At 38.9% G+C, this 20,322-nt stretch overlaps 1 protein-coding gene across 1 annotated transcript in view; it reads left to right on the forward strand.

Annotated features, from left to right (window-relative positions):
* Nucleotides 1–20,322, forward strand: part of LOC121524927 (astrotactin-2-like) — a 615,575-nt gene that overhangs the window by 312,107 nt on the left and 283,146 nt on the right. The window lies entirely within an intron of this gene.

Genomic DNA, 20,322 nt, shown 5'->3' on the forward strand with positions numbered 1-20,322 from the left:
AGAGCCGAAACCTCTCCCACACAGCCGGAATAACAAAAGCAAACAACAATAATGTGGAAGGATTTAGTGTCTTTGGCACTTTTTTCTGAGAGAAGAAGGCCAATTTTCAGTGAGGGGAAAGTCACCACTAGGCCTGTGCAAAGACTCATTTTCACTCTGCTTTTGCAGTGGCACCCTTTTCATTCTTCCTGTGTGTGAATGCCTCACAAAAGCTTACATCAATGCTTGTTGGGGACGTGTAGGCTTAGCCGCTAGAACCTTTTCTAGATTTAAATTGAAAAAAGCAAACCTGGACTTTGTGATGCTCTGTGTGTATGCAAGGACTGTAAGAGAGATCACTTTTGTGTTGATTTATTAGAAGTTTATTGATTAAGCCAGGGGTTCTCAAACTTTTCAATCCGCGACCCCCAAAACAAAGGTGCTAGAGAACGGGGACCCCCACTGTACGTGAAGGTAGTTGAACATTCATTCACATTCAAGAATAGTCATGTGCAGACAAGGCCGCCCATAAGAGGCGATAAAGGGGAGAGCTTTCTGGGATCCAGCCAAACTGGGGGCCCATGGAGTCAGCAAAATCAAGGTCCATTGTAAAGTTAAGCTGTGATGAACATATTTTATATTTAGCCTGAATAATAACCACTTTTATCAAAGAAAAAAAATCTTTTTTAAGTCATTTGTGCCGTAGTGTACAGCCATCTTTAAAATGTAAATCCCTTTTCTTAAAAACAGAATTAAAATGGGTTAAAAATGTCAACAAAAGGGGGTAAAATGTAAGTTTAAAAGTAGCAGAAATGGGTTAGAAGTGGCAAAAAAAGCAAAAAAAAAAGGGCTTAAAAGTGGTAAAAAAAAATGTGTGGAAATTTTGAAATGGGATTTTAAAGTTTGAAAAGGTTGTTTAAACTGGCAAAAGTGGGCAGCAAGTGGCGAAAACAGGCAGGAAAAAAAGGGGTGGAAAGAGTTTAAATTGGACGAAAATGGGTTAAGCATGGTGAAAACGGGTTAAAGTTTGGCAAAATTGCTTTATTGTGGCAAAAGTTGGTAAAAAGAGGCAAAAATGGGCCCATATTGTGCAGAAATAATGAAAAGCTGCTAATAGTAACAAAATTGGATGGGAAAAAATGGGTAGCAAATGGGGTGAATTGGCAAAAATGGGCACAAGAAACAGGGAAATGTGGTTAAAATGGGTGTAAAAAGTGGTTAAAGGGGTTAATAGTGGCAATAATGGGTCAACAGAGGCCACAAGAGGTGGAAAGAAGCAAAAACAGGTAGAAAAAAAGTTGTGGAAAGGGTTTAAAATGGACAAAAATGGGTTAAGTCTGGCCAGAATGTGTTAAAAATGTGCAAAAATTGGTGGTAAAAAGCAATGAAAATTGGTTAAAGTTTGGCAAAATTGCTGTTATGTGGCAAATGTTGGTAAAAAAAGAGGCAAAAATGGGACCATATTGTGCAGAAATTAATGAAAAGTTGTGATTAGTAACAAAATTGGATGGGATAAAACATTTGACAAATATTCATCTTTTTTAAGGCATCTGCTGACCCCCTCTAAGTGTCTTGTGACCCCCAAGTTGAGAACCACTGGATTAAGCCATGCATCACACAACAAATATCCACGTAAGCTTTGAAAACATGATTAAAAAAAAAAAAAAAAACACCCACACACACGACATTGCTGCGCTGCTTTATCTATTCTTCCAAGAGAACATGAGCTTCCATGAAGTGACTAATAAGTAGACAGTGTTCCCTCACTCTCTTCCCCTCTGTATCTTTCATTAAGTAATGTTTTCTCACATCCATTGCAGTCAAACACACAAACAAAAAGACACATTTTTTTCCTCCTGTAGATGCATTCATCATCCGGACCTTTCATTTGATATTAACCATCTCCTGTTGTTTTTATTAAAGTCTATAAAAGGGCTTTTGTCACAAATCGAGTGTTCTCTTTGATCGTTTAAATTCATCATTAAAAAACACTCAGCTCACCCGCTGTGAAAGATGAAAGCTTAGGGGGAGAAATCAACTTTTAAGCCTTAATAAAATACACTGCTGATGAAGACAGTTCATGTAGCAGACATAAAAAGGGAGATTCAAAGAGAAAGAGGTGAGCAGAGCAGCTGTGAATACAGAAATGAGGTACAGCTGTTGACAGAGGGGAGATTTAGGAACACAAGGTGATTTGTGGATTTGTGGATGCCTTTTGTGGGAAACTTTAAAATAAATTTTTCACAGAAATTTTAGTTAATTTCTTTAGGTAAATTGGGTTTTGGAAAGGGAAATGTCCAGTGAATTCCTATTAAAAGACAAGGCTGATGTTTTAACTATCCCATGTACAGTGTCTTTAAAAAGCATTCACCCCTTGGATTGTTTGACCCTTTTACTGATTTTATAAATCAATCGTGGTCAATATGATTTGGCTTTTTGGCAAAAACAAAATTACAAAAAACCCTATTACCCTAAGTGAAAACAGATTTCTACAAAGTAATGCCATTTTAAAAATGTAATGTAAAATAAGTGACTGCACATTTATTCACCCCCTTTAAAGTGACTTACCTAATTCAATTGATGCTAATAGTTCCACTAGTGAAACAAGGATCACCTGGGTGCAGTGACTGTAGAATAAAGACACCTGTATCTGGAAGGTCCAGTCACTGGTTAATTGGTATTCATGACTACCATTACACCATGATGACAAAAGTACACTCAAGGAACTCAGAGAAAATGTGATTGAAATGTTTCAGACGTTTTTTTTTTCCCAAAGCACTCAGTTAAAGAGTTTGGTTAAATACATCATCAAGAATTGAAAGGCATATGGCACATGTGTAAATCTGCCTAATTAGGCCATCCTAACAAAGTGAGTGACCATAAAAGTAGGAGACTAGTGACCAAGACACCTATGACTCCTCTAAAGCAGCTGAGATGGGAGAAACTCTGCATCCAACAACTGCTGCCTGGGTCCTTCACCAGTCAAAGCTTTATAAGAGAGTGTCAAAGAGAAGAAAATTTGTTAAATCTGGACAAGAGCTCACCAAAAGGCATGTGGGCGACCCCCATGGTTAAGTGGAAAGAAAGTTAGCAAAATTGTGCTTTTTGGCCATCAGACAAGATGCGATGTTTGGGAGACACCAATCTTGCACATCACCACAAACACACTTTCCCACTGTGAAGCACGGTGGTGGCAGCATCATGCCGTGGGGATGCTTCTCGGCAGCTGGCTCTGGAAGGCTTGTAAAGGTAGTGGGTAAAATGAATGCAGCAAAATCTTATTTAGTCTGCAAGGGGAGTACTGATTGACCATAATCGATTAATAAAATCAACAAAAAGGTAAAATAGTTTTTAAAAAACAAAAGCTCAGGTCTCAGGATTTAGTTTAGCTATAATACATTCAAATTATAACTACTGCACTAAAAAGTTTGGACTTCTTTTCCATTTTATACACAGTACAAAAGGCTGCTGTCATGGGGGTATGACAAATAGCTGAGTAGTTATTCACTTCTATTCATTGGCATGAATATACACTTTCTGCTGGGATAAATTAAAAACTTTTTTCTTTGATTTGGAGCAAGGTTGGTCTTATTTTGTTGAGTATCTTTGGGTTTAGAGAGAAAAGACACTTGAATTAAAATAGCAAAGCTGAGCTCTTCATTTGAGTATGTTTTCTGTCATTTTTCAGCTGTTGAGTAAATAAAACAGCCCTCTATATCTGGAGTGAAAGATTAATGCACCGAGCTAGTAAACAACACTGTTAACGTGCAGGCTGAAGCCCCCAGCGCTTGTTACCTCCTCGAGGTAAATAATCACATCTTGCATCGCTGTATGTACACAAGCCGCTCGTACGATTCTGCGCCTATTTGTGCTGACATTTAAACTGCACCAACACTACTGAAGCACACTGATGATATTTATCTCCTCATGAGTGGCGTAGCTCTCCTGCGGATTCCGTGCCAAGCTAGATAAAGTCTAAGCTCATTAGAATGGATTACATCTGTAATGTATGTGAAATTTATGTCACCCCGGTCAAGGGCATGTTGAGGGCTAATGCATAATGTATTAAGAGCTGCAGACACTCTCTTCACTCGGTACACATCAAGATGCCAAAGATGGAGTTGGCATGAATGTGTTGGTGGATTCTGAATAGAGCAAACAAATCTGTGTTTACTGGTCACTTTGCATTCCTAAATCTTAACATCAGCAACAGTCAAATTCAATTTTAGCCTCTCTTACATTATTACAACCTCTGTTTTCTCCTGTCTTCTTGTCTCCCTCCATTTGTTCCTCTTTTCATCTCCACTCTCCTACAGAAAATATTGTTTGATGAGTAATTGCCCTCAAGTATGTTGTATCTCCTCAGGGCAACCTCATCCATCCAGCAGCAGGAATTAAAGGTGTTCTTCAAAAGGCCTTTCTATTTCCATCACCATCCTCTAGCCTGCATTATAGCACCTGAACAATTGCTCTCAACAATGATACACACACACACACAAAGCGGTGCTGTCTCTGAGGGCTGGCTACCTGAAATGAACCCCTTCATCCAGGTACATTTATTGGAGTCTCAACAAAAGGGCGAACACTGGTTAAAGAGTAAAGCAGAAAGGGAAAGAGAGGTGCAACTATGGTACTCTCTCTGCTATAAGCCCACTGTCCATTATGCGTTTCTGTCCACAACAACAAACAGTTTCAGAGGACTGAACAAACCATTAGAGAGTATGAAGTAAATGCTTTAGAAGATTTTAAAGTTAAAAAGTGGAAAGTAAAACCAATAGGAGTGAACAACTTGGTATAACTGCACCTTTATACCCATATAGAATTCTGCTTGACTGCCCCCTACAGGTTGAATTGCCTGTCTTCATTTGGAGTTTTCATTGGCTGATTTGGAGGCAGGTGACATGCAATGTGTATACGTTTTAGGCATGCAGGGCGCTAATGAATCAAGACAAGGCCCCAACTGCAACAACGTGGGACAGAGCAGAGGGGCGGCCAGGGTTAAGCCAGACTCTGCTGCCAGCATCTCTTCGTCCAGGGTAATACATCCAGAGACTGTTAGTGGTTTTCAGGCCCTCAGACATCCACAACATGATCAGGGAATCATAGCAACCTTAATACCCCCATGGACACCCTAGGCTGTGCTTACTCTGCACATCCATCCTTTAAAACTTTTGGACTATGTCATTCTTTCAACAGATTATTGTCCCAATATGCAGGGACATCCAGAGCATTACAAGGGTTGTATCAATCCTCCTTATCGCCCTTAGGTGGGCTCACTCACCATTATATGCCTTACTTGAGCCTCAGTTTTTGGCCAAAACATGCCTAAAAGTTCTGTACAATAAAGAAGAACGTGTTGGTTGTCACACAGGTTGGTTGTCACACTCATCACACCTCACCACCAGAGGGCACTGTCTCACAAAATTTGGCTCACCTAGTTTTCTCTGGAGTACGACAGCTGAACTTTAGGTGAGAGGACCTTTTGTGTTTAAAATTTAATTCTAACTTCATGCCGTCTTTATAAGATTTTTCCCAATAAAACAATATTGTGACAACTCCGTGATGGGGTTGGTTGTCACAATGTGTCAGAGTGTCTTTGATTGTTAATTACCTCTTTGTCACAGTAAGTTGGAAAATGAGAGGGGTACACATTTGAAGCCACCACCTTAAGCTTCAATTTAAAGTATAAATGACTATTGAAAGATGTTATTATGATAAGCAATTCACACTAGAGTAAAAAGTGTGACAACCAACACGGTTTTCCTCTACTGTATATGGTGCCAGCTTTTGTCAACACAGAGCTCAACGGTGATCATCATCATCCAAAATTTTATATATATATACATATATATATATATATATATATATATATATATATATATATATAATATATAAGAGTTAGGAGAACAAGTCTGAGCAAAAAAAAGTGTCCATCATTATTGTTTCCCCTATGCCACACATAAAAATCGAAAAGGTTTAATTTTCGTTCAGTTCTTTCTTTTGTCTTACAGTCCCATAACGTTCTTAAAAATTCATGTGACATTACTGCAGTATAATTATTCTTAAAACCCAGGGCATCCTGAAAAAAAAAAAGAAAAAAGGATGTGTATTCATGAAGCCCAGAGAGAGAGGGCTGTCATGCTTGAACAATAACAAGTAAACACAACAAAATAAAACATGACTTTACTAATACATTTGAAATAACACTGAGAATATCGCTCATGGCAGGGAGCAGCAAAATAGAGAGAAAAACAAGACAAAATTCAAAAATAGCCTTACATTAACCCTATCTACCTTAGAGTTCTTCCAATTTGTATAAATAAGTCCATGCTATGTTTCATATTTTCTTTGTATCTTTCGTCTCTGCATCCACCATCTCTCCCTGACTTGTATACCTGTATGGAGGCTAGCCATAGCTATGCCATCCATTGCCTGTTATCTCATTTGGATTCAGGTGACTATAAATTAGCTTGATCTTTTAGAAAACAAGCCTGAATGTGAAATTGTAACACAAGGTCTTCAGAAATCTAAACCCCACTTCCCAAGCCTGCAGCATTTTCCCAAAAAAGTTGGGACTCAGGCAAGGAAAGTCAGGTAGAGTTGTGGAACGCTCAAAAACACCTGGAAAATTCAACAGATAGGTTGGTTAGTTGATACCGGCTTATAGTGCCAATGTTCCTCAATGTGTAATAGCAGTGAATTTTGATTTTCATTGTGTTTAATTTCATCAGAAGATTCAGAGAAACTGGAGAAATCTCTTCACGTAGGGACCAAGGCTGGATACCAACATCCCATATGTGGGACTGCGCCAAAAAGTTAAGACTGTACTATGCAATACTTCTACAGGAGGCACGAGAGGTTGCTCATCCAGTCTACACGTGTCTTGTGTTCACAATGATAGAGTGTGGGTTCTTGACTGGACTGCCTGTCTTTCATTGAAAATGTGTGGTGCATTATGAAGCACAACACCTGACAACTGCAACCCCAGACTACTGAGCAGCTTACGATGAACGTCAAGTAAGAATGGAAAAAAAAAAAAAAAAAAAAAACTTTCACCACCTCAACAATTGGTCTATTCAGTCCCCAGTTGCTTACAGTGTTGTGAGAAGAAAAGGTGATGCAACACATAGGTAAACATGCTCCTGTTCCTACTCTTTTGGAACAAATTGCAGGCATCAATTCAGAATGTGTGTGTATTTCTAAAAAGCACTAAAGTTAATCAGTTTGATCATTGAATACCCCCCCCCCCACCACCACAACCACCACCTTTCAGAAAATGTGTGCCGAAACAAGCCATTCTCAGGTTTTCCCCTCATGATGTCACATGTGGAGTTAGCACCGCCCCCAGGTTCGGTTGGCCCTCCCCACTTGGAAGAAAGCTACACCCTCCCCTCGTGATGGCAGCTGGGAGGAGGCTCAAGAGAGCCACTTCCATTAAGCCACATCCATTTCCTGAGAGGGGCGGAGTCAGAGAGCTCATCAACTTTTAAAGCCACAGACACAGAAACAGCTCGTTCTGACCAGGGGGTTTTTAGACATGCAAAAATCCAATGCTATAGTTTTTTTCAGCATCAAACTTCACAGGCATGTTTTGGGGACCTCTGAGACCAAAATCAACTTGTCTTAAAGGGGTAAAATATGTGACCTTTAAGTCCCATTTTGCATGTGCCAACTTTTTTTTGAAAACATTTGAAAATGCAATACAACCTTATCTGCAAGGTAATATTTTTGCACGTAATAACACCATAACTATTTAACCGGCAGCTATTAAAGTTTTCACCGTTATTATTAAAGCCAAGGTAACACGATGACAAGTTAATTATCATTATGAGCTTTTCTAATCAAAGTAAATCCATCCTATCTCATACAGTTCTACAGCCCACTAAAGAGGATATATTATTATTATTACACCCCCCCACCAGCACCTTTTCATCCATCATTATAACAAACCTCATAAAGACCCATGAACCTCCTTTTGTTTTCCCCATTTGAAATTATATCTCCCTGGCTCCTCCAAACCCCTCATAATTGGAAGTGAAACTGCTGGAGTGTTAACATATAGCCCTTTTTTATTCCTCAATTCATCATGTACAATCCACACATACACCTACAAGCGAGCTGAATCCACCCAAGGTCTTTTTACTAGAATGGCTTCTCTTGGAGATTTTATAACAAGCATGAATTTGCATCAGGACAACAATAATTCTTCTCTGCCCTCGTACCATGAACCTTGAAATGTGAAAATCATCCACGCGGCCACAGCCAGATACCAGAAATCATTATGATGGAACACGTCATTTTTGCAACATGGGGGTTGTTGATACAGGTGGGGGAGAGCAGAGCAGTGATTTGTGGTCTCAAGTGATTGCCACTTGAACTGTATGGTTTTTCCTCTGTTATTTTGAACAGAAGAATGCAAGGAAAAGGTGAGGAGAATAGAGACACAAAGGTGACATAACAGGGCTAAATTCCATCTGCAGTCTCATGTTAGTACAGGACAGGTGATATCTCCATGTGTAGGATAAAGTAAAAACTAAAGACTGCATATAAGATACGTGACATGACAGCTCCCCCAAGACAAATAGATAGAATTCCCCCTGCTGACAGGCTGCAGTATAGGCTAATAAGCCTGCCTCCTCCATGTTAACAGATGGGACACACTAATATTATTAAATTTCCATTTGTTGAAAATTTCTTCTGTCATTTCTTTGCAAGAATAAACACAGTTTTTTAAACAGCGTGAAAAGTAAGTGAGACTGTGTAATTACAAAGTTAAAGCATAACAAAGAACAGTGTCTTGAGTAAACCTCTGAGATCCATTGCTAACCTCAAACCACCATGCTTACACAGAGACAGCAGCTAAACTGGAACACTGACAAGTGGAAATGCTGTCACTTCGACTGGGGATCACTGGATGTCAGTGAGTCATTTTGTACATGCACTCCTGCATACTTCCCCATGTATAACAGTGTGAAACACTGTATTTGCCATTTGAATTTTTTGCATAAAAATGTGATATGTACATCATGACAGCTCCCCACAATTGAAGCCAATTCACTAAGCTTCCCTGCTTACAGTATTATAAACCCCGCCTTTTCCATGTAAATCATATTAAATTTTGCCCATGTTTACTGAATAGTTCACATTTAATCGGTAATTTTTTGCAGTTCATCAAATTCTAGAAGTAAAATGAAATATGGCCCACATGAGATGATGGAGCTTGTACTTTTTAGTTTCAGCTCTAGGCAGTGCCTCCATGTTGATTCTGTAAACAAACATTTTGACAAGAAGATATCTTGATTAATAATTTCCTGATTGATTATTGCAGAAAATAGCAGCACCAATAGCATTTAAGGGGCAGAGCCAGGGGTTGCCAAGGTCAAACAGGGCCCCCTGAAATCTGATGGGCTACCCCAAATCCTGGAAATGACTGTCTATTTGCCTTGTCAGCCATTAACAAGCCATTTAGGTGTTTTCAACCACTTAGCATGTATTAACTTACAATGGATTAGTCTTACTTTAATACCCTCATGGCAAGGAATATGAAAGGTGCCCCACCATTCTTAGATATTTCTGTGTGTAGCGTTTGGACACCCCTGCCATTGACTCTTCCTCCAAACAGCGCCAAGGGCACAAGTTGTTAGCACCTGTTGTGGGGGTATTTTGGCTTCACTTATCTGCAACACAAGGCAGTAAAGATGCAATGCCCATGCCAAGAAACCGCCGTCAGTTTAAATCTACCTGCTGCAGGAAAAATATGTTCTTGATATCAAATGGCCATTTCCAGGTGATCTGCTTTGAATTAGGCCCCGCGGCATGTTCCAGATCTTTACACCCCTGATTTTGTTTTGTTTACTGTTTCTGTATCTGAGGCTGCATGACAGCTTTAAAATAATATTCAGAATTCATACCTGTGAGAAAAAGCAGAACCTGTATCTCTGTTATTCTGTTTGTCCAGTATTTGCATTTTTATTCATTGCTGGGTTATATCAGTTTATAACTTAGAAAAATAACCGCTTTCCTTACTCTGCAGTTTCCTCACATTTTACACAGACAAAGAACTGCAGTGATGGGTCTAATTCAAACAAAACAACCCCAGCGTAACTAATCACACTTCAGCAGACACTAATAGAATACATACCTGATTGAGCCTCCAATTAAGCCGGATACAGGGGAGCGTAGCTATGTACCTAAGGTACTAAATAACCTAGCTCCAAATCCTCTTAAATTAGGTGATTAAAAACACCTCTCAAAGACGTTTTTGTTATACCTGGTAATAATTTTCCTGTTCTAAAATATTCAACGTAAGCTACCGTGGGTGTGTTTGTGAAATCATCCACAGACAGCTTCTATAGAACTCATCATTCTCCATGAAACTTTTGCCCTTAACTTTGCAGGCAATGCTGTCTTTGAACAATAATCAACAGTCAAACACATTCAAATACTCCTTACATTCTTCTGCAAATGCCAAGTTGTGCATAATTTTAATGCCTACAGTGTGTTTAACCCCTGGCAATGTTACAGCTTCACATTTTGAATCAGAAGCTGACATATAAATTTGTTTATCATATATTTAAGATGGCTGTTTTTCTGTTAAAGCTAACTTTTCTTTAGGATGGAGGGGCTAACGATGCTCCTTCAAAGTTCACATCAGTCAACAATGGTGCCCTTGAGAGTTGTGCTATGGCTTCCCAGGCCTCTATTTAGTGTACACAGATGAGTAACAAGTATCCTCCCTAAAGACTATCATTACGGTCTCAGGTGGCAATGCAAACCAAGGCTTAACGTAGAAAAAATAAAGGTTTAAGGTCTGTAAAAATTTTAGGGTACAAGGCGTCAAGGCTCAAAGGACAACAAGTGTAATGGTCAGCGTTTGGGTTAGACAATGAGGAAATAGGGAGATGACAAGGAACCAGGAATGTCGAACAAGAAGATTTTCTTTAACTTTCCTTTCTCACTTGACAAAACGGACACAGTATGCATTGGTTATGTTGCATCAGTGGTTGTGTGATTGTGTTGTGCTCTGACATGGAGGCAAAAATAATCTGCTCAGCACCCTTAAAGACTCGTCAGTACCATAGACTGTAAAAAGAATTGGGCAAAGCCTGTGTGACGACAGCCTCTTGATTACAATAGGCAGAATCAAACAGCTTTTGAAGCCAATCTGTGGCTGCTTCCATACTGAAATCGCTGTCTCAACCGAACTTGGGATCAACTTAACAGCAGACAAGAGCCCGCCCACTGAGCTCAACTTGCTGTCAGCTAAGATGTCACTAAAGCTAGCCTTTCTCGTTGACAGATAAACAGTGTCTGCCTGTAAATCTATCTGTCGAACAATTGAGACACGCCAATCAGTGCTAGTCAGAATACCTCTAATAGATAGACCAGATAGACCAGGCTGTATACTGCGACCTGATGTGTGGGATGTAAACTAGAAACATGGTGACACACAAGGAGGTTACTTTAGTGTTAATTCTGAGATCAGATCTAAAATTGGTGATGTGAGGCTTGCATGCAGCTACTTGGCCATTGAAAACCATGCCATGAATCTCCCACCGTACAGTTTTTAGTGCTTATATTATTGTGGAAGTGGAAGTTCAGAACTCAGCAGAGAGTTGGTGACTTTCATGCACCGTGCACCTTCAGCTGTCATTTTTCCGCTCTGTGATTTTATATGATCTTTCACTTCATGGCTGATGTTCCTGAATGCTTCCACTCTCTAATAATATCACTTAAAGTTCACTCTGGAATATCAAGCAGGGATAAAGTTTCATAAACCGTCTTATTGCAAAGACGGTAAGTCGACCCATTTTTTATAACAAATGTTTGCAAATGGAGACTGCATCAGTGTTAATTTTGGCAGCCCATTTTGGATTTAGTTGTAGATTTAGTCTTAAGACAAAAAAGTTTTCGTTTTAGTCACATTTTAGTCCTGTTCACCTTTCATAGTTTTAGTCGACAAAAACTCAGTTTTTAGTCCAGTTTTACTGTACAAGAAGAACTTACATTTTAGTCTTTACTTTTAGTCACATCATATTTTCTCTCTTAAAAAATAGCCAAATTGTAAAAAAATAAAAACTCATTTTATACAATCAATAGCCTACATGTAATAATCTGAAATAAACTGATAAAAAACTAACAAACATTGGAAAACATTTTGATTCATAATGGGACTCTCACTAATGCACCCTAATAATCTCTTTATTGATAATTTTAGTAATATCAATATGAATATTGGTGCATTTGGGGTGGAAAAATGAGACAATTTGTTTTTAACTGAACTCATGATTTAGATCTTTTTTATATATTAATAATGAAACACACATTTCTCCTTTAAAGGACCACATTCATTCAGATTTCTCACTAAAAACTACAATTACAGTCTCTCCATGTGACTTTGAACACATCACAATAAGTTCATTTTATTCTCCTTGAATCGCCAGAAATCTAAGCCTCTTTAAACACATCACAATGTAATGTACGTCACTTTCTTTGACTCTCTAATTAGCAGTTGTCTCACTGATTTTAACGCGGATTTCAACTTTGGATTGATATTTTTAACTAAGAGGACCTAGTACAAGGTTTTGGATTTTTTTTAATCCCTGCAACTGTGACCGAGACTGAAGAGCATTACTGCACAGAAGCAACAGCAGCTAATATTACGAGTCTATGCTACCAAACAGCTGATGAATTTTTTTTCAACGATTCAAAGGTAGGCTGGCTGCATTTAGTTTAATGTCTTTTAAAGACTACTGCTAGAATACAGAGCAGAGCTACATGTTTAATCTACCTATCAGCTCCTCTCTCTGTCACGCTGCTTCACGCCCACGCCCTGCTCTCCTTCCTCTGATAGTTATCAGACAGCAGGTTAGACACACAGAGGAGAAATATCACAAAATCTGATTGTCCATCAGTCCGGCATATACATTTTAGTCTCGTCTCTGTAACAAAAAGTAATCTACTTTTCGTGAGAGTTTTTATCATCAGTAACCTACAGTATCTTTAGCCCATCCTCGTCCTGTCTTCCTCGAGGCGAAGATGAAAAAGGTCGTTAACGAACATTTTTCATCATAGTTTTTGTTAACGAAATTAACACTGGACTGCATGGCTAGGTGCTTGATTTTACATCTGTGCAACTGGGTCTGATTGGAACACCTGAATTCAATAATTAACACGTGCCGCCAAATACTGTTGCCCGTATAGTGTTAGTTGATTGGGAAAGAGACTGATGCAACTGTGTTCAACCACTGGGTAGTGTTTGTTATTTAATGATTGCCTGACCTGGGTCTATTCTTTCTAGTACCTCGTGGTTCATATTGACAAAGCACTGAGCTTAAGGACTTCTATTGACAGAATTTTCTACCGGCTTGTTTCTCAGCAGACTTTAAGTCTTTCTGAGTTGAACAAAAGTTCATTTCACCATCTCCTCATGTACGTTGTTTACAAGTAAGAGGAAAACACTTATACTTAGACTTGTTGGGAAGCTGAAAACACGTATCTCTCGTCTGGATCTGCTATGAAAATACACAGGTTACAAAATACACCTCGAAATCCACCAAGAAATATATGATCATTCTATTATCAGGCAAGCACAGGAGAAAAGTGTGTGACCCAACCTTCTCTACCTTGCAGTAGGAGATTCAGGGTCCCCCAGAGCAGGGAGAAACCATAAAGCATTCCTCCTGCCTAGTCCATTAAGATTCTCTACACTAACAGGTAACGTGGGAGTCTGACCATGGGGGCTGTAATGAAATGCAGGATGTAGGCTGTGGGGGTTTTTGCAATATATTGCTATTGTCAGATGGTGTAAATGTGTATGTGCAAAGTGTTACATGAAAGGTATGAGTTGTTGGGATGTGGATGATTTTCTTTTACTTTACAATGTGTGTGATTTTATCTTCTGTGGCGCTACAGAACCGAGCAGAGCAAATTTCCCTCGGGGCACATTAAGGTACAGCTTACCTTATCTTGGGAACAAAGGACCCCGGAAAACGGGGATGAACCTCAACATACTCATTTGATTTGAAGAAAATATGTTTTTCCCAGCGCTTTTTCAAGAAATCGCCCTTCCTGTACTCGGCTAAAGAAAACTCAAAGTAAGGATGACCCTATGGATATTGATTAAAGATTAAAACTTCCTGGATTTGATCCTTACCCAAACCACCTTGAAACTCTCAGCGAGGCTTTAGCAAGGTTACAAAAACAAGTGCGGGGAACGGCAACAAGAAATATCCACCCACTGATTTTCAGACAGGATTAAATAAAGGATGACATCAAGGCTGAAACTCTTCACTGAGTAGGCAGCATTCACTTATTACTCTTTCTAGTGTGGTCCCATGTCGATCAAGCAGCCCCCTCCTTCTTTGTTAAACCTGATTCACACCCACCTCCCCAAATCACTCCCCTCACCTAGCTGTTGATTACTTGAGAAAATTAGTTTTGGAATAATAATTAAGTCTGCTCAGTTTCTACAGAAAAATAGCAGTTATGGTGTAATTAACAGCGTGAATTTACACACTGCTTACATGACTTAATTAAACAGGGAACAGGCACAGAAATAATTACTTCCATTTTAATTGAAAAAAATCAATTTCTTTCCTTTTACAGATCAACACACCATTTAGGTCTTGTACATCATACAAGTTTGTGCAGTTAATCAGATATTTATGGCCTGTCGGTGCAATAACAGTGCTTTAGGGGGCAACATGTGGAGAGGAGAAATAAGGCAAATGCAGAGGTGTAAAGATCTGCAAGCATAGTGGCTCACCTGGAGGATGAAGGTCCACCTTGGTTCGAGTTGCTAGGGTGACTGAAAGTTAGCATCAAAAAACATGGCGACCACCATCAATGGGCTTCAAAAGTCCAATGGGGGATGTTAAGAAGACTATGTCCATATTTAGACACAGTCTATGGATTCACATCATTGTTGGTTGAATATGAAGATGAGTGGTTCAATTATGACCAGTAAATAGTAGGCAATCTTGGATTTAAGTGACTCACAAAGACCTCATAAAGGTCTAATCTTGCAAGTACTGTGCACCAAGGTTGAAGGCCTGTAATGAAAGTAAATTCTCTCATAGGATGATTTGATGTTTATATTTAGACCACATAATACATATTTCATAATGTATATGATAGTATATCAATACACTAAAATATCAAAATAATTTGTGGTCTGATACTGTTTTGATATTTTAAAATGCTGTATTGACATTTTATTAACTAATAATTTCTTTGTTGGTTCGATGTAATTTCAACCTCCAACCACAAGTCAGTACAGACTTAGACAGGAGTCAAGTCATTTGCAAGATACAGTATGTCATACCAGAGTGAAATACTCAGACAACACGATGAATCTATGAGCTAGGCATGATAGTTTTCACGTTACAGCTAACAGCTGTAACGTGAAATATAAACGACTGGAGACATTTACTCTATATTTCCTTCAAAAAACGCACGCTAAAGTGCCCTCTTTGCTGGTTAAAACAGATGTGAAAGTGCCCTCTTGTGAGCCAAAACGCGTGCTAAAGTGCCCTCCTGGTTGGCAAAACACACTAAACTGCCCTCTTGAGTGGAAAAAAAACACTAAACTGCCCCCTTGGCTGGTTAAAACATGATAAACTGCCCACTTGGGTGGCAAAAAGGCGTGTTTAAGTACCCTCCTCATTGGCAAAACACACTTAACTGCCCTCTTGGGTGAAGAAAACACACTAAACTCCAGAAGACCATTAGGACCAAGAAATACTATGAAACATTACTGTTGCAAGACTTTTATGTTGGGCCCTTTTTTGATCTATATTGAGCCAGAACTATATCTCACAGAACCAGTTTGGATAATCTGGTGCTAATATGGTGTTAAAATGCACTAGAATACAGGAAATGGCATCTACTTAATTGAAAATGTTCTGGGGCAAGACCCCCAGACCCCCTAGGGATTTATTTATTTATTTATTTCTGTGTTCTTCACAGTCCAGCGTTGAATCTACACAGTTCTTGTGGATGCTGATCCTAACTACAAACTAAATTGAGTAGTCTGTCTAGTTAGTCTGTTTTAAGGCTGTATAATGTGCCACTTGTATAACATATGAACATGTCTAAAGTGCCCTCGAAAACATACGTAACTTAGTGCCCTCCTCAGTGGCGAGAACGCGCTGTATGTGCCCTTTTTTTTCGCCCCTGCCCTTGAAAAAGTCTGTGCACGCCACTGCCTCTTGAGACCCATGATGTTGTCTAGAAGCCAGTTTTAGTTGCTTCCATTTATTTTTGATCATTATGATCTGACAAGTGAAAACATAAAAAGAACAGGATTTTCTTTGAAATGTTCCTTTACAAAATCCACACAAATTTAGTAAAATTTCAAGTAAAATCTTTGCAATTTTCTGCAAAGATTCTTAAACATGGGTCTAAAGAATATATAATAACGCCTGAACACTTCAATGGAAAAAACATACCCCAGATTATTCAATTTAAGTTCCTGAAAATTCTCAAGGAAATTCCCAGATTTCAATGCAAATTCTGCCTAAAATGTCTTTGCAAATTCCCCAAAATTTGCGAAGTTTTAGGAAAATGACAAAAATTCCCCATACGCTCAAATTCCCTCATATTTCCACAAAAACTTCAAATGGCCCCCTCCTAAAACAATCCCAATTTAATACCCCAAAATTACAAAGACATTTCCTGAATTTCCATGAATGCCTAAAAATGCCTGAAAACCAGTTTCCCCAGCCATCCAAATATTTTTCCCAAATTCCCTAAAACTTCCATTGAAACTCGAACTTGAATGGAGAATTTCCCTTTTGGTACTGCTGGTTCTGAAAAGGAAATTCTCCATTCAAAACCCCAAGTATGAATGACAGTATGAACTTTTTACTTTGTCCCAGAATAAAGATATTGGAAGCTTTTTAGCTGTCTTCTGGCTTCAATCTGTCTCACTGTAGCTCTGAACCAGGATCCATTACACCACTCACCAGCACAGAACGTAACAATCAAAAAGCATCGAAGTCGTCTTGTTATAGAGATTCAACATTAACACATCAGATAAAGTGGTAAACAGTCAATCAATACTGAATGCAATTTGGCTCTTTTTCTTTAGTTGAATTGCAGACAACAACAATTTAATTAAACATCTAATCAAAATAGAATTTTAAAATGTTGAGAAAGATCTACCCTCATAAAAATGTAGGCTGCATTAAATACGTGCGTAATTCCAACAAATGAGTCAGTTTTGTGAAACATCTAGTTAATCACATACTCTGACTCACAGACAGCCATCTACAAGCAAGGCTTGTTAGAGCCTCATTATAAGTCTGCAAAGATAGAGATGAAATGATGGAAAAAATACAGAAAACCGGTGTTACTGGCATGAGATCTAACAACGTGAGAGTTGTACAAACCAGTTAGCTGATGTTAACGAGCCCAAAATGTAGGCCAGGTCAAGCGAAAAGAAAGCTCAGAGACAAAATTTAAATCATCAGGAAGTCAGAACTGAGAGTTTGGATTGTAAATCCTTATGCCACTGGATGTTGTTAAGTGGAGCCCAGGCATAGATGGCCACAAAATTATATTTAATGCATAATTATAATGGGTGGAAATCAAAGGGTGGAAATTATTCTCTCTGTTTTGTATTTCCTTTTAAACATTGATTTTCAGTGTCGACAATTTCATCAGTTTAACTCCTCCATGTAGTTTTAGATGTTCTGTCACCAGAGAGTTCCTCTTCTCTTTAGCTTTTTTAAGATATGGCCACCTTTCTTAATTGAGATGAATGATATTTACAGAGGAAAGGAAACTTAACAGTTTTGCATGTATAGTTTCTCATCAGTCATTGTTTCTTGGTTACTGATATATTGACTATTTTAGCAGATATGATGATAGTTTAAGCACAGTCTAATCAATATACCAATCCATAATTCCATATTATTTTTCCACCAATTCTTGCCAAAGGTTTTGTCATTGCTTTTAACTGTCCAGACAGTCCTAATATTATTCTGTGTGTTTGGCCAACAGCTACAAGTGCAATGCATATCAAGCTTTTGGCTCTTTGTTGATGTGTGTGTACCTTGGTCACCTTTGAGGTACCTTAAGTCAGTTTAGCTCATAGTAATTCTTTACATAGATGGTGGAGGCTTAAGTGGGCTGATATCCTGTCTATCATGAGTACTGCCAATGCGTAAGTTATCAAAACTCAACATTTCAGATTTTCAAAGATGCATATCAACAGTTTGGATCAATAAAGTCCAATCAACAACCTGGCCAACCGTTCATTTTCTTCTTTATTTGTCTGACGGTCTGTCTGTCGGTCGGTCAATCTGTCTGTCAGTCGGTCTGTTGGTCGGTCGGTTGGTCGGTCTGTCATCCATTCAACCAACCAACAATCTCACATCCATACCAACCATCTATCCATTCAACCGTCCATCCATCCATTGAACCGACCCACAAACAACAAGCTACCAACCAACCATCTATCTATTCATCTACCCGTTGGTATATCCATTCATTTGCCCATTCATCCATTAAATTAATTAACCAACCAATTACCCAACTATCCACCCAGTCTTCCCCCCATCTGTCCATTTGTCTATTTACCTGTTTGTGCTAACCTGACACTTTAGATGGATTTGTTTCACACATCAATCTGGAAAACCTTCAATACTAAACGTTTGGGAAAGGGCAGAGGCTTTGAAAAAACTCAGAGTGTGATTGGATGAACTTTCTGTCTGTCTTTACTGGCCAATCAGAGCAACAAAACACGTGACATCGTAGCCCCTACAGAGGTGCGCATGCACAGCTACAGAGGAATAACGCGAACCATGGTGACAGTAGACATGTCAGCACACAGCTTTTGTTGTTTTTGAAAAAAAAAAAAAAACAACTCAGTGCTGTTCTGTGTTCTTCTTTTAACAAAGAAATGTCGCCAAGTTCTGCTAAAACTGGCGCTTTAGCAGCATCCACACTAATCTCTTCCACTATAATTGCACTGGCCTCTTGTTGCTGCTTGCTTACGTCACGACTCTGTCGTGCCTGAGAGTACTGCCCCTCGTCGCTGATTGGTCCTGTCACTTTCGAACCAGGCCCAAACAGTTCAGACGGGAGCCTTGCAAGATGGATTTGCCAGTGAGAAACACAGAAACTGCGTATCGATCTGCTTTGCAAGGTAACAATTGTGCATCTTTTGATCAAACCAACCAACTATCCACATGATCAACTTGCCAATAACCCATCTGTCTATTCACCTATCCATTGATAATCCATAATCCATTATCCATCCACTTGACCATTCTTACATCAATCCATATATGTAGTGTCTTATTAAGCCAAGAGCGCGGTTATCCTCAGCTGATATGTTTCTTTGCCTCTGCTTACATACATAACCACTGTGCCACTTACAGTACTTTTGAGCTAACCTTCTTTAAAGCCAGTGAATTGCTGAACTTTGGCTGTGTAGTACTCTGCAATTGCACTGCAATTGACAAAGTCAAGAGAGAGTCATCTCAGAGCAACTATGTGTTAATTGGCCTATATGTACAGTCCATTGGCTTTATCTTGCACCCATGTGGTTGCTTTTGGGTGATAGCCTGTACACATAATCAGATAGGACGTTATGTTTACTTCATTGCAAGTGTTGATGATTAGAGTCTGTTTAGACTCCTTGTAATGCTGTTTTACCAGTCAAGTGTATGAAAGTAACTGTAGAGTTCTATACAGTGGGGACAGATATAAGATTGTATCCTCTATACAGGTTCTGTATTCCAGGTAACTCTAGGATTGTAGAAAACTATGTAAAAAAGCATTCCTTTTCATGCTCCTGCCTCATCACCTCTTTGCAATTCTCCAGCCCAGCTCCCTTGTTGTTGCCTTTGTAGTCGCTCTTGCTTTTTTAATCACAACCATTAAGGTTACGGCACATTTAGTATGACACCAATGTTCTACTTTCTCTCACCACTAGAAACTGATCGACTTCCATTAACCGTGATGAAAACATTCAATTTGTGCTTGCTTGAAACAAACATCTGACTTATTAAGGCATCACGAGGTTGGTAAGAATAGCTCACAAAGCAATGATCATTGGTGAGGTTTGTCTAAGATTAGCAAGGGAACAAAATGTTGTGATGCTGCAATTAACTTCCTATCAATAAAGTAGTGAGATCCAAAAATAGGAAGTAAAAAATCATGCATAATTAATGCTGTTGGAGGCATTTAATGATCTCTTTAGATGATTTATAAATAGACTGTTGGATTGCACAGATGAAAGTAAATATAGCTTGTGAAAAATAAATTAGACAATAAGCCACAACATCAGAAACCAATCCAGACTCATAACATAGCAGATGGATGGAACAATAT

The sequence above is a fragment of the Cheilinus undulatus genome, linkage group 17, assembly GCF_018320785.1.
Source record: "Cheilinus undulatus linkage group 17, ASM1832078v1, whole genome shotgun sequence".
Lineage (NCBI taxonomy): Eukaryota > Metazoa > Chordata > Actinopteri > Labriformes > Labridae > Cheilinus > Cheilinus undulatus.